General features: G+C 37.7%; 1 long non-coding RNA gene across 2 annotated transcripts in view; it reads right to left on the reverse strand.

Moving 5' to 3' along the window:
- Positions 1-1,239: 1,239 nt before the first annotated feature.
- Positions 1,240-15,536, reverse strand: part of LOC112532154 — a 47,596-nt gene continuing 33,299 nt past the window's right edge. For both annotated transcript variants that reach the window (XR_006938933.1, XR_005858966.2), the window contains one exon: positions 1,240-1,558. This is a non-coding gene — a long non-coding RNA (uncharacterized LOC112532154). The remainder of the gene's footprint in view (positions 1,559-15,536) is intronic.

A 15,536-nucleotide genomic window follows, 5' to 3' on the forward strand; every position in this document is an offset into this window, starting at 1 on the left:
CTATTTTCTTTTTTTCTTTTTCTTTTTCTTTTTCTTTTTTTTTTTTTTTTTTGGCAGTGCCTCTTTTTCCATTCTCTCAAAGAGAATGGAAACATCGATTACTACATAATAGTATCTGTTAACAATCTGAGCTCTCATTAAACATAAGCAACCTCTAAATACTTAAGGAGTGTCTCAAGGCCTTCTTGAAGAGTGCATTGGTTTTATTTAATTTAACTGAGGCTTGGAACAGAACTTCAGAGTGGAGAACAAACTAATTCTCATAAACCTATACAGGACATTCTATTTTCCTGTTCTGCCTACTAGGAGAGAGTAAAATCCACATTTATTGCTTTCCCCATGTAAGTTTAATTGTCACAGCCTTGCAAACAGTGCATCAGCCAAGCTAAATTCCAGCACTGACATTATGAGAAATTTGAGTCGTACCAACTGTGGCACCACTATAGCCCCACCACAAATATATTTTTCCCTTGATGCAGAGTGGCAAGTAATTGAATAAGACCGTAAATTTTGAAGTCATGGAGATTAAAGAAAAGCAGGGTATAAAAGGCATTTGATAGCAAAAAAGGTAGCATAATGGTCTTGACTCTGAAAAGGTTAGCAAGATATCAATTGAGACTCTCCTTGAGGTATTGACATGGGCAAATCAAGGGACTACAGTGTCAGGTCTTCCAGGTTATCTGGCACATGAAAGAATGTTATGAGGCATCCAACCTGTATGACACTTCTTCAGATGTGCTGGGAAGTAGCTCTCCTGTATGTCTGAATTCCTGCTATAGTCAATGAAATTTTGTAATTTCCTTTGAAAGTCATTGCATTTTCAGTATTAACTCTAACAGCATTTTATTACAGTTTATGTAATACATGTAATTTCCCTAAGATTTCACTGTAATCTTCTGTAATAATAATATTTTTGTTATAATGTTAAAAAAAGAGTACTGAGATGCAATGCTGCCGTGAAACAAGAAACTATATTCCACTATACCTCAAAGGAACTGATAGTCCATTGTTTGTTAATGGGACTGTGGAATTGGAAGATTCAAAATGGAAAATAAGTGCATAGATATTATTGAAGGAAAATAAAATAATGAAAAGAGAAAGCCATACTCCTTACAAGCTTGACCAAAAAAACAAACAAACAAACAAACAAACAAACAAAAAAAAAAAACTCTAAGAAGAAGGATAGAAAAATAATTATAAACTGGATGAAAATAAAATGATTTTTTTTTTTTTTTTTTTACATAAGAGATATTTTTGGTTGTCTACGTACATCTTTCTAAAAGTCTACAGGTTGTAAAATAAGTCTAAACACTTGTCCCTTCCAGTGACTGTGCACTCCTCCAGGGAAAGTCATAAAGTGTTTGGAAGCCATTATAACACAATTCTACATACCCCAACGTTCTTTACTGACCTTCTCTTCTTTAGTATCTTTGTGTGGGCAGCACCTTAAAAATTCTCCTGGTTAATTATGTCCTTGCAAGACATCTGTGGGCCTCTGTGTACAGTAAAGATGTGATTGTTCAGAACTCTTTCAGCAGTGTACATCTTCCAAATGTGCCTGGAGAAGAGGGGGAAGAAAGAGTACTTGTTTGACCACTACTGCAAGAGAGAAGGCTAAAGGGTGAAGCAGAAAGATGGATGTATTTTTCTTGGGAACACACATTTTTTCCTTAAGAAAAGCATATTAGTGCAATTTGCAATGATGACTATGCTGATACAGGTCCTACTGAGAGAAATCACTACAAAATGATTTAGTTATCAGGCCCTAAAATTCTTTATTTTTTAACATGAGGTGTGACAGCTACTGTATGTCTAATTTTTTATCCAAGGAGCCCTTTCTGTTTGTAGTAAGAAAGTTGTAACTCAGCTTGTAATAAATGACAACCATTACAATCACTGGATTTTAAAATTTGCACTTTAGATGTGATTTATAATGATTAAATATTCACAGAAACAATTTAGAAAAGGCAGTTATTAGAGCTAATTAAAACTTCACATATCTGGGCCTATGGAAAAACACTTAAAGATAACTATCTATGTATCCAAATTGATACTGAACTCAGAGTACAATGAAGAGAGATGCTATGTTTCTGGAAACGTATAATTTGCTAGCTGGTAAAATAGTAGATGTGTTTTACTCATATCTCCATTGCTAGTTTGAAAAAATTAAAACACCCCTCAGATTCTAATATAGCATGAAACTAAACTGACTTGTGCAAATGTAACACATTGGTGCAATTGAAAAGTCTTCACATATGTTGAATTGACTATAACATGGCATAAGACAGTCAGGGCATTTTGTTAATGTATTTAATTTTGCATAGTAATTTCTGTATCAGACCAAATTGTTGAGCTATTTCTTCTGTGCTTGAGAATGGTTATTTTCCTTTCTTTTGCTGTTTGACTATTTACTATTTTTATTTCCTCCTTTTCTCTCTTTCTTATTTATTTTAAGGAAATTGTCTGTAACTGTAGTAAAATATACTTGAGACTCTATGGCACATTCAAATATAGAAAAGTTTTAATTTCTGATTGCAGGGTTTCTTAGGCTGGCAAGGTTGACAGGATTGTCTGGGTAATCCTCTGTCTCTCCTGCTTAATTTGTTTCTTGACTTGCTAGAGAGGCTAAATTTGTTAGAGTCAGATCAGCAAATGCATTTTCCAATTACATGAGTCAGGCCAAAAGGAAATTTCAAAAGTAGAGGCAACTTGTTTCATTAGTATTTATCCCATGAAAACATATTTCTCATATAAGTATGAGCACCTGAAAATACTAAGTAGTTCTGTAAGAGCTTCATAGGGAGGATAAATATGTCAAGTCAACTATTGAGCTCTCTGGCTACTTTGAATTCCATAGGATCAGTACCATGGTTATTGTACATTTTACATATCACTACAGAAACCATGAAAATATAGGATATTGTGGGTTGAAGAAAGATGGAAAAGTAGAAGTTACCTTCTCTGGAGTTGACAAACCAAGGAATAACATTATTAATACTTGAATCAAACTAACAGAAAACAGCAGGATAGAAACAATTATCATAGGAAACCAATCCAGTAGATATTTATTGGGTTTTATACATCTATGTATTCACAGAAACTGTCTAGTTGCTTCTCTTCACAATCAATGTAGGGAGATGCCTGTAAACTTAAGATAAAACTATGACCCCTGTCTTAACTGGCTACTGAGGGAGTTGGAAATAGTTCAGATGTGCCTTTTGCGTGAGAACCACCAATATTTAAGCAGTTGCACACCACGCAAGCTGCCAAATTATTTCTATGTTTCCCTTAGGTTTCTCTGTAAAGGAAAGTTTTACATGGGATTTTTAGAGATAGATAATGAGATAGCACTGTTGATGATTGTAAGTATTTCCTCCAGAAAGTAAGTTCTTTGGAGAAGACACAAAAAGTCCAAACAAGGACATGACAGAAGTTGGCATAAAGTGCTAACTGAGGCTAGGAATCAACATTTCAAAGCAAATGAGGTAGGAGTGGAGAGTAGCTTGAAGGACTTTGAAGATCAACAGAAAATAAAAAGAAAAGAAAAAAGAAAAGAAAAAGAAAAGAAAAAGAAAAGAAATTCTAAACTGTTATATAATTATTTTTATATAGTAAAATATAGTTCTTCTATATAAAAGAAAAAGAAAGAAACTATGGAAGTGATCTTTACAGCAGAAAAGAGACAATAGGTATTAAAGAGGCAAAATTGTGTGGCAGAGGTGATGCTGAAATTAGCTGAGAGTGAAGATGTAATGAAAAGAATCTGGACAAAATTCTTCACAATATGGAACAATAAGAAAGAAAATATATTAACATGCCTTAAAGATGTTCCTGGAGAGCACTTGAAAAATGTCATAGCCTGGATGAAAGAAAATGGAAAGAGGCTCAAGAACAACATTAAATTATATCAGTAACAAGCAGGATCATGCCATAGTGATGAAGAAAAAAAGTGTGGATACTTAACGAGAATTTGGTTTTCCTCAGACTGACCTTTACTAATAAAAACTTTGAGGCATTCACAAAATATTGTGTAATAGCTGGGATTTTTCTATAGGTTAAAAAGAGAAATCAGAAGGAGAGTTCTGTCTGTGAATCATCTGCAAAGAAAAGGCAATGGGTTTTGCATGCATTACTCAGAGGTACAATACAGGAAAAAGATTTTAGGATTTTAAGAACATAGTTGCTTATGTCAAAGACAGCTGATAGGTTTGAGAGAATGGGGTACTGAATATGAGATTTGGCTAAGAAGAGGGCATTTGAGATTTAACAGGAGTGATTTCAACTAAACAAAAAACACAGGAGCAAAACTGAAGTGGTCTATGCTATAGAATAAAAACTGAGTTACAAAGCACAGCACACACAGGAGTAAAATGCAAAGTGAGGCAGTAACTGGAAAAGCAAATGGGATCAAGGGTGAATTCTTTCCAACAGGAGATTGTTGACACAAGGTTCACAATAAGGGAGGAGCCATCACTACTTTTACTTCAACAAGTCAAAGCTCTGTACTTTTCCCATCTGTTCCCTTGCTACTAAAGGTCTTTAATAAGAATCCCCATTTTGTTAGCCATACCAGTTTATGACACTAACAACATAGGAAAGATGTGTCCCAATATTTCACTTGCATATTTCCAGGCCCTACTTCTCAGAGATCTAGGCAGAGCAATAGTGTACTTTTGACCACAGGTTGCCAGCTAGCACTTACTGACAATTAAATATGTCCTTCTCTGGGGGTTATATGAATATGACCTGTCCCCATCCTCCTTCAGGCCAGCAGCATCTATCCCGGTCAGCAAGATTCTGGCTCTCTAGCCACAGATGGTCTCTCTGGTAGCATGGCTACTGACTCTGATTTTTATTGATCAGCATCAGACAATCCTTGCTGTGCACACAAGCTCAACAGCTGCTATTTCTTGAGCAGTTCATAATTCATGCTTGCTAACTTACTTTACCTATAACACACTAACGGATCTGCATTTACCTTTGTTGAAAGAAGAAGAGAGGGCAAAAATACTGATGGCACTGGAAACCATGAAAGGCAGATTTACATTATGTGAGTGTAAAGGCAGAAGGGTCATGAGGAGTGAGACTAGGAGATGGTCAAAACAGATGAATTCTAAAATAGCCTCTTGTATGTGTTCAAAGGACAAAGGGAAACAGCACTTAAAGTCCAACTTGTGAATGGACCTTAAGCAAACTGGAAAGTTGTACAAAAGCTGAGGGTCAAATGAAGAGATGAAGCAAGAAGAATCAACACAGAAAAGTTCATGAGTATAAAAGTTAATGTCAAAATTAAGCTGTAATGTAGATGAGAAGAAGGTAGAGAATAAAAGGCATCAACATGTTACAAGACTAACAGGTGAAACAGGAGTCAAAGGCAACGTATGAGGTAAGGAACTTGGAGGTATAAATCTGTTAATAATGCGCAACCTCCAACACTGTATTTGAGATTTTGTTTTTGTATCCCACCAGTACTGACACATGGTACTTCGTATAATGGAATTCAATGCTATGTACGTGATCTCAGTTCTCTCTCCAGAATATCAAGTCCTTCCACCAAACACAAGCATGAATGTAAATCCACCCACTCTTAATAAAAACAATTAATAGATTTTGTTAAGTTTCTCTGTCTCTGCGTTGGTTTTCGTGTTAGCTCTCTAATATTCTTTACCCAGAGTTTACTTTCACAACCCTTATTCTATTAAGTCTGAATCTATCCTAATTCAGGAGTGAAAATTACTACTATTGTCATAGCTGTTCAGTGCCCTTTTTGAAATGAACTGTGGCCCTGATCTACATCCCAGTGGATCTCCCACATGTCCCAAACACTGTTATAGCTGGTGTTAATTGGCACCCTTGTTCTCTGTCTTGGTAGACAGGGTAAGCACCAGACTGCATGATGAATTTTTCTCCCACTCCTCAGTGTGATCTTCCTAAGTCAAGGTTGAAGCAGAGTATAGAAATAAGAAAAGAAAGACCAAGTAATTGCTGTTTGTGCTGTATCTTCTTTGTGACCTAAGTCATCATGGCTTTTCAGATTTCCTGGTCTCCAAAGTAAATGGAAAACAAAGTTACCTATGAGATGTCCTTGAAAAAGTATTTCTGGACCACTTTTATAATTCTGCAGTGACTGATAGCAATCCGAATGCTAACATAATAACAGGTTGGCAGAAACACTTTATTACCTTAATTGTGGATGAGAAGTAATTCTGCAAAAAGAAAGAGGGAACTTGTCATCCCACGCTTCAGTGGGAATCTCAGACATATTCAGATAGAAGCCGAGTGCTATGAATGTCAGATGGTGGGTCCCCCAGGCTCCCTGGCAACATGCATGCGACTAAGAAAGAGGCAACAGCTTGCTTCAAGTATCCTTCATAGAGATGACATAGTTAGATAAACCCAACAGGGAGCATAGCACGTGGAGGGAGCAGTCTGGTAAGAGGAAACCATTCCCTGTGGGACTGGCTCCATATTGCCACATGAAATGTTCAAAACACTGCTAGCCAGGAAAGTTGAATTTATTGCTTAATGAGCAGAGGACCCGGAAAAGATCACTGACAACTGCAGTGTAAACACAGCCACTTAATAGGGTGTTACTGAATGCCAAGAGGAAATTAAAAAAATCTGTCCTACTAGCAGCACTTTCTACCATATAGAATATGATTAGAATAAATACAGAACATAGAAAGCAGCTGTAGAGAACAGATGAGATATTAGATATGGTGGAAAGAAAAGAAGAACTAAAATCCAGAGGGCATTTTTTAGACTGTCTTGAGTGTAAGTCGTGAAAAAGAAACAAGGAAGACAAGTTAGCATAACAGCAGCAGAGTGACAGAGGTAACACAAAATGACACTGTGACATTATTAAGAAGCTCAGCAACACACTCAACCTCCATCACAATGTCATCAGGACAGATGGCAACAATTGGCAAAGACAAGGCACAGCATGTCTGGAAAGCAATAAGAGCCTATAGAAGAAAAAATAATATGAGCAGCTATGGAAAACACAAGAGAATACTACAGATTTTTCTAGAGCAAAACAATTTACCCTTCACCCTGTGCATATTTGTCACAACTGCCTGATGGATATGACATCATTTCCCACTTTGTCAAAGCTTCGTAAGGAGTTGGGGCTTTCAAGGAACTCATTATTATCATTCATTATTCCTGCTAGTACCTGTGAGACCTATTGTGAAGGACTGCATCATGCAAGGCACTTCCCTAAAACAGAATTAAAAAATGGTCCTTGCCAAATGAGCTTACAATCAAACTGTAGCACAAAACAAAACACTTGGGTGCAGATATGAGGGTGTATAATGAAAGAGGCTTGTCTTCTAGGAATGTCAGGAAAGGTCCTAGAGAAATAACAAAAAAGAAGAATATGAATATGAAAAAGCAAGGAAGTACCATTATTTGTTCATAAAGATCATGCTTTTAAAATTAGTGACCAAGAGGAAAAAAAAAAAAAAGATAACCAAGGCACAGAGGAAGGACAAGAATAGAAGAAATAAAAAACCTCATATAGGAAGTAGAAATACTAGGAAAAATAACTCATTATATCTGTGTTAACTATGAGGGCTGTTCCAAAATATCTCCTACTTTTGATGTTGGCCCACGACGTCAGAGGCGGATGTTGGTGGTATGGTAGTAGAGGCTGAACTTTCCCAGCAGCATTCCATTACATTTTGTTGCTGTGTGACAGATGGCAGTAGAGGGGCCCGCTGACAGAATGGCGTCTGACATGTATGAAGCAAAGGTGTGGAACTGAATTCCTCCGTGTGGAAAAAATGGAACACACTGCCATTTACTGATCCGATCCTTGGTGAATGTTTATGGAGACCAACCAGTGAATGTGAGCACAGTGAGACAATGGGTGGTGCATTTCAGCAGTGGTGACAGTGACAGTGGCTCACCTCTGCTGGTGCAGATTTTGATAAACGTGGCATGCAGGCTTTTCTTCATCACTGTTGAAAATGCATAGCTACTGGTAGTGACTACGCTGAAAAATAGTGCTTTGTAGCTGAGAATTTGTTCTATCAAACAGTGTGATTGTGCTCTTTGTATCTGTTGTAGTTTCCATGGAAATAAATAGGAGACATTACTTTCAGCACAGCATTAAGTAGTGATGCAATAGAAAAGAGAAGCACTTGAGAAAAGGTAAGTACTAATTAAATAAATTGTTGAGTAATAGACAAGCACCATTTCAGCCAGAGCTAGTGTAAGCCAAACAGGACACACGAATTTCACCCTTCCTGCACCAGCATTGTTGGCAACAAAGTCAGTTCAGTATCACTGAACAATAGCACCAAGAATTGAGTCTCCACACATTGAGCTCTTGATGGGGTAGAAAGTTAATCTCCTCTGGCTAACAGAGCTTGTAGAAAGCTTTGTAAAAAACTTCAGCTAGTAGGACAGCAAAAGGGTTGAAGGAAATCTTTCACTTGCCAGAAGTACGAGGACTTTAGCAATACACCTTGTGGTTAGGAAGGGCCATCCACTTTTTCCATAGTAGAAATTCAAATTGTTTATTTTCGTACAAAGACACATTTTGAACATGAGTTAAGGGAAATTTACAGAAAGGTAGGCAGCAGCAATACATAAAAAAGCAATCTGAGAATCCGTATGTGGCATCAGGCCCTGCTGTTCAATTCCATGTGTGTTGGGTATTTGCTTGACCCTTCCCAGCTGTTGTGTACTTCCTGATCCCCCAGATGATATGAGCTCCTTGCCTGATCAGCTTCCAGATGCTGTACTGTTCCCAATTCCTCCTGATCGTAAGTCTCCACGCCAGCTCTGTACCAGCTGCCATAACTCTCATACTTCCTCACCAAAGAGCTCCCTACCCAACAGTTCCCCCAAATGTCATCACCTTCCTGACCCTCCCCAGCTGTTGTAGTCCTCCTGATCCCACACTGTAAAACCTCTTTGATTTGTCCCCTTCCCAGCTGCTCTGCCCATTACCACTGAAGGCTATGGTCCAGATCCTATCTCCTTGAAGTGTCCTACAAGTGCAAAAATGTACAACTGCAACTCACAGATTCCTAGGTGAAATAGTTTTCCTTATAAGAGATACATCTTTCCAGCCAGATTTCAGACAAAACTTGCTGCTGCTGTAGCTTTACAGTAGTACAAATCTGAATTAATGTAGATTATATTATAGAGACCATTATATGGATTAATATATGGTATAATACCTACCATACTGTATAATAATATATGATTATTATATTATAATATTTTTTATTATACAACAAATACATAATATTAATATTATAGTATGCCATTTAATTAATTAACAAACAAATAAAACTATTGTAATATACATAGCATAACACAATCAATGTATTTAGGGTTTCCTTGTATGTACAGCAAGTGAAAGGACACAATGCATGGAAAAGTGATGTTCTTATTTATTTTACTTAACTACAGAAAGTAGTCCTAATTTAATTACCCTCTGGTGCAGAGCCTTTCTCTAACCCCTACCTGCCCCTCCTTTGACGTAGCTCCATGCTGTTCTTGAATAGTTTTATGTCTTTCTTGTATCATGGTGTCCAAATCTGCATCCAGTGCTGGAGGCGAGGCTGCACAGCACAGAGCAGAGTGGAACAATCCCCTCCCTTGCCTGTTGGCAGTGCTGGGTCTGGTGCACCACAGGGTACATTGGTCCCTTGGGCTGCCAGGATGCACTGTTGGTTCAAGTTCAACTTGCTGTCAGCCAGGACACATAGATCTGTTTCTATTGGTCTTCTCTCCAGTCTCTCACTCTCTAGTCTGTACATATATCTAGGGCTGACCAATCCCAGGATGAGAATCTGGCACTTGCTTTTATTAAGCTTTATGAGATGGTGATTCCCCAGCCCTCTGATCTGTCAAGATCTCTCTGCAAGGCTCTTCTGCGCTTGGAGAGTCAGCAGCTCCTCCTAATTCAGTGATGTCCCTTTAATTTCTGCCTTTTTTCTTCCCTAACTTGTAGTCAAGTTACAGCAAGTTCCATGGAGATAGAAGAGACCAGAAAGCCAGGCTGATTTGTTAGGCCCCAAGGCTTGGCCTCAGGCACAAGTATGTACAGTCTGGGAGCTTCATTCCCATCCGCAGTGCATACGTAGTCTCTGTTATTGTTAATGGAATTGATCCGCATGCAGAAAGACCAGATATTTTCTCTAATTGTTGCTCCATTAAAGAATGCTGTAAATACAGAGCAAATGTAACCAAATGGACTGAAAATCTTTCTGTCTGGGATCTACCTTTGAAATGAGAATTATGACATGTTCTTAAATTGAAATACATTTGGTCGGCAAGAGTAATGAATTTTTTTTCCCAAAACCCTTGGTAGTGACAGTGAACTGCACCAAGGTAACCACTGGATTTAGGTCATGGCATGGTAGGTGAAGTTGATGTTGACACAGTGAAGTTGTTCAGAAGCAAGCAGAAGTACTGTTGTTTACACCTCAAGAGGAGACCCACCAAACTAGATTCAGCTTTCTCATGCTTGAGCATACGTTGCTTATAAAAGGTACAAAGCCTTCATTCTATACATTGAGGTGATGTTGCCGACGATAACTAGTTTGCCATCAGAGAGAGAAAGTCAATCAAATTAATACAGGCTGTCCAAAGTCACCCTAAAAACCTGTTCCTTTGAAATCAATGGATACTTTTTAAATCAAATCCCTGATATCTTATCATGCAAATGCACACGTTCATTTCTGTAAGCTTAAATAAGACACCTAAGCTCATGTTTGAAAAATGTCCACGTCAGGAATATCAGGAGCATTAATGGCTCAATTCAAAACACCTGTAAGTGTTTGTTTTGCTTCCCCTGCAAATTTTAAGGCAGCCCATTTCTCTATTTCCCCATGTAGCCTTGCAGACCAAGGCATGAGTGAGGAAGGAGGGCAGGCTGGCAGCGCCAAATACTGACTCTCCAGTCCATGTTCTGTGGGTGAAGTGATAGAGTAAATGGCTGAAAACAGCAATTCCAGAGCATAACATAGTTTGTAGTAGTTTATCCTGGACTAAACTAGCTGTTTCTAATTCATGAGCTTGCCAAAAAGCCATATCTATCTGGTCTGTGTTATCATAAGATGACTGAGAGAGCGACTGACTTAGCTGACGAGTTCCTAAAGATGGCACAAACAAGGACTGATTGGGATGACAATTATTCTGAAGTATGAACTGCAGGCTTGGATCAGCAGTGACCAGCAAACAACCATAGCACACATATTTACCACTAGTGGTGAAAGGGACAGAGGGGGATGTTTGGGTTGACTGAATGATTTTTATTTTTATTTTTATTTTCCTAAAGAACATAATTCGATTGAAAATGGGATTCGGTCACTTCATAAATTCTTGTCTAGCAATATGTATACATACATATACTTTCTAAGATTATTGCCATTTTATTCCCCTGACAGGATTTAAATGATTTAAGAGTGTACACAGAGACAGTGGGAGCAACAGAAGTGCAATATTTGTATGCAAATGACCCTAAACTTTGCAGCTCCGTGTGATTTTCATAAACCCCAAGTAACGTATGGCAGAATAAATATCCAGCATATTCTGGCAAGCAGACCATAGAGATAAGCTACAAAAACTGTTTCTTAGCCTCTTAATGATTTAGGAAGAACCATTTACAATGGGAGTGGGCATCTCTACATGATTTTGAGGTTATTATTATTGTCGTTGTTTCTAATGCTTTTATTATTATTATTCTCTATGTTTTGCCCTCGGAGTGAACCCCTCATCACATTTGGCAGTTCAGGCTACACTTGGGCTAAAGCCCACCAGTTAGAAAACCCTTCCTCCTTTGTATATTCAGAACAAGTTTCATGAAAAGTATCTCAGAAACATCTGCCTTCATTATAATTATATTTCTATTTCAGCTGCACCAAGCTATTTACAGATGAGCCTGTTCATAAAGAGCTTTATAATTAAGCAAACAGAAATATCTTTTTATAGGATGCAGATCTAGGGGTGATAATCACACACAAAATACACAGCAACAGTTGCAAATAGAGTGTTCAATGCTAGTTATATAGTTAGTGATGAGCTCAATAAAGCCTGACATGTCTTTGTTCCTAAATGTAAGAAAATACGGTCTTTGCTACACAACATTGTAAACTGCCTTTTTCATATACAAAAGGCTATATATTTCAGAGGGTATTGCCTGGAAGCTATCATGAAAACAAGCAGTCATTTCTCCAGTGTAACAAGATTAACAAGCTCTTGGGTGAAAACAGGAGCAGGCAGCATACACACAAATTTCAGAAGAGTGACCTAACTCCTCCACAGATGGACACTGAAAGATAGAGAAGCAGAATGAGTAAGTATTGGCAGAAAGAAACAAGAAAAAAGACTAACTATTATAAAGCAAAGCTACTGTCTAAGGTCTTTTCAAAGCATATGTGCTTCAGAAATCCAGCATCTCTTCTGAAGAACATCTTTGTCACTTACTTCTCTCAAGACTGAAAACTTGCTCTTTTGCAGCACTCTTAGAATTTCTATATCCAATTGTAGCCCAACAAGTGGGTTTGTAAACTGAACTGTTGCGATACACCATATGAAACCCAAGTCTGAGCAACATGCCAAGGAAAACCACACAAAGACTAAATTAAACTATACATGACACCTCATTTTTCAAAAACAAGATTCTGTTTATGGGAATTTCTATGTGTTGTTTTTTTTTTTTTCTTCTTCACATTTAAATCAGCCAAAATAGATGTCTGAAAGAAGACAACAGAGAGCAGGCCCCTATATATAATCTAGAAGAAGCTACAAACAGGAGTAAGGTGAATAGAATCTTGCTAAATAATCTTGCTAAAATTTTTGCTAAAATCATACGGGATCACTTCAGTCTACTCCAGGTAAACTAAATAGTCTAATTTGGTTTAGAATTTTTTATTAATTAATGTAATTCTTACACCCTAACACAGATTATAAATATTCCAGTGAGATATTCCTAGAATGATTTGACAGGGAAATATGTAAAAGTATTTGGCAATATCCTTTTAATAGTCCTTATAAAGGCTATTTGCACTCTCCACTTCAGATTGGTTTTACATGCAGGTGTTGCTTTCCTGGAGGACCTTTCCTTTGCTGACCACACAGAGTAGCTTTGCCTCCAGGGGCACAAGTCAGCAATGTAAATATTCTTCCATTCAACTGCACCACCTCTGAAGAGGTTTCTCATTGCTACAACATGTATTTCAGAAAACGTAAAGTAGTTCTTATAATCTTGTTAGACAAATAGTCTTAAATTCAATTATGGGAACTACAAAGGTGTTCTAATGCCTGATTTCTACTGCTATTTAGCTTGAAAGGGTCTCCCAGTAAACATTCAAAAATTGCTTCATTACTTTCCTTAAAACCCAAACCCCATACTACCAATCAGTATTTTATTCTCATTTTCCTGGGCCTCTTACCTCTAACCACATTACCTCTTACCTTATATTTCAATCACAAGCCCTTGAAAAAGAGATCAGCTTCCTATTCTGTCCATGCAGTGAAGTATAATAAAGAACTGGCACTTAGGTGCCACAACAATTCAAGTAATAAACAAGTTGAGATTTCTTCATCCACAAAACTGCACAGAACAAAGTACCCAAACAGAATAGTGTACAATGAGAATATTGGATTTTCTCTTATGCTTTTATGCTCTAAAAGCAAGTATTTTCAGCATCAAATGATTTCTGGTTTATATAAAAGGCAAAAAGAAATAAGTATCAGCGACAATACAAGATGTATGTTGTCTACAGTGTGGAAAGCAAAATCTCAGAGAAAATTATGCTTGCTGTTGCCATTAGTGATCAGTGCTCTTAACAGCATGACAGATACCATATCTCAGATAAGACAAGGCAAGAATCATACAATATTCTGATGTCCAACATGACTGATCTATGAATCTTGGCTGAGTGTGTGACACTTAGTTAAGATGCAGGAATGTCTAACGTTTGGCAGCCCTGAAATCTCGAGTTTCACAAACAAAATAAAAAGCATCATTGCTATCTGTTCCAGGTTCATTCCAGTTGTAGCTTCCTAGCACCATTGTCTCTGCCAGACAGACATCAAATGAACCGATATTTCTAAAATCAGAGCTGTATTTCATTAACTATTTCATCTCCAGCTTGTGAGGCTAAGAACATGGTCTTAGGCTTTGTGTGATATTCCCAGCTGAGTAAAGTGTGATAAAAAGAAATGTGAAAGAAGAAAATTAAGTTGAAATTACTGAAAGTTCCCATCATCTTTCTCCTTCCCCCAGTATGAAGCTGGAAGTAATGTAAATGTAGAACATCTGATTCTTGAAGACTTTACTCCCAGAGGTGCTGCTTCAGGGTTAAACACTGACTTTCTGGCTCACTCCCAGTTTGCTATCAATTCACATTAATGCACCATTCCAGACCAAAATCAAACTCCACAAAGGAATGTTAAATGTTAGAACTGGGGGAAATAGAGCAGATTCCTATCAATACCTTTTGATTGTGGCTGACAGCTAAATTTACATAACTGGTGAGCATCAATTACTGTTAACTACTGGATAGCATTTCCAGCTAAAAAAAGTAATACAGATAAGAGTGTGCACATCAGATAGCCTAAAGATTTCACTATAATCACTAAGATACAAATGAATACCCATGTACAGACCAAAATACTGATAGACTATGTGCTGTCCCAGGGCCAGCAGCATAGCGGGAGGTTTTAGGTGTTGTCATTTAATTCACGTGTCAAATCATCTGCTCCATGTTGTCCTTATGATGTGGTTGGAGTCTTATTATAGAACTCTTTGAGGCACTTCAGTGCGGGCTGGATGAAAGAATAACTTGAAAAGTATAAAGCCTCTTAACTAGGGTTGTGATGTGTTCTGTGTGGGATATGTTTCATCAGCATATTCATAGCATGTTTCCCTGACAGATCTGAGTTTGATTCTCAAGGTGTGAAAGTGTCAAGCTATCATCAAGTCCCATTTTTCCATACATCAACTTTCTCATGTTTATCAGGAGAGGAGAGCAATAAAGCTCCTCAGAATGGCTATCTCCAACTGTGACTGCAAAAAGAAGGATGAGAGAGGTAGCTGCCTATATCAGCCTTCTCAGCCAAGCAAGAGGCTTTCACTTCCATCTTCCATGCAAAAAGAACCTGGCAATGCAGCGTTGCTCCTCATTTGTTGTTGTCATTATCAGAAGGAAAGGGGTCCTGAGGTGGCAGGAAAGCCTCATGACAGAAAAAGCAACAGTAAGGAATTAGCTTGGACAATGCACACTGTTGACAGGCTACCATCCACATCATTAATGTTCCATGTGTGGTCTCCAAAATTTAACTGTTAGAATAGCAGCAGTATTGCAAAAATATTTTTTGTCATATCTAACTCATGGAATGTTATGAAGACAATTTTTAAACTATCCTTGCCAGAGAAAAATGAGCTAATTAAAGCTTCAGCAGCAGACTTGGAGAAGGTGAGAAGTAGATAGAGTCAGAATCTGAGAATGAAAGATAACCAAGTCAAAATAGCTCTTAAAACCAAATTTGGCTTATGAGCTGTCAAAACT

Source organism: Gallus gallus, chromosome 3 (assembly GCF_016699485.2).
Source record: "Gallus gallus isolate bGalGal1 chromosome 3, bGalGal1.mat.broiler.GRCg7b, whole genome shotgun sequence".
NCBI lineage: Eukaryota > Metazoa > Chordata > Aves > Galliformes > Phasianidae > Gallus > Gallus gallus.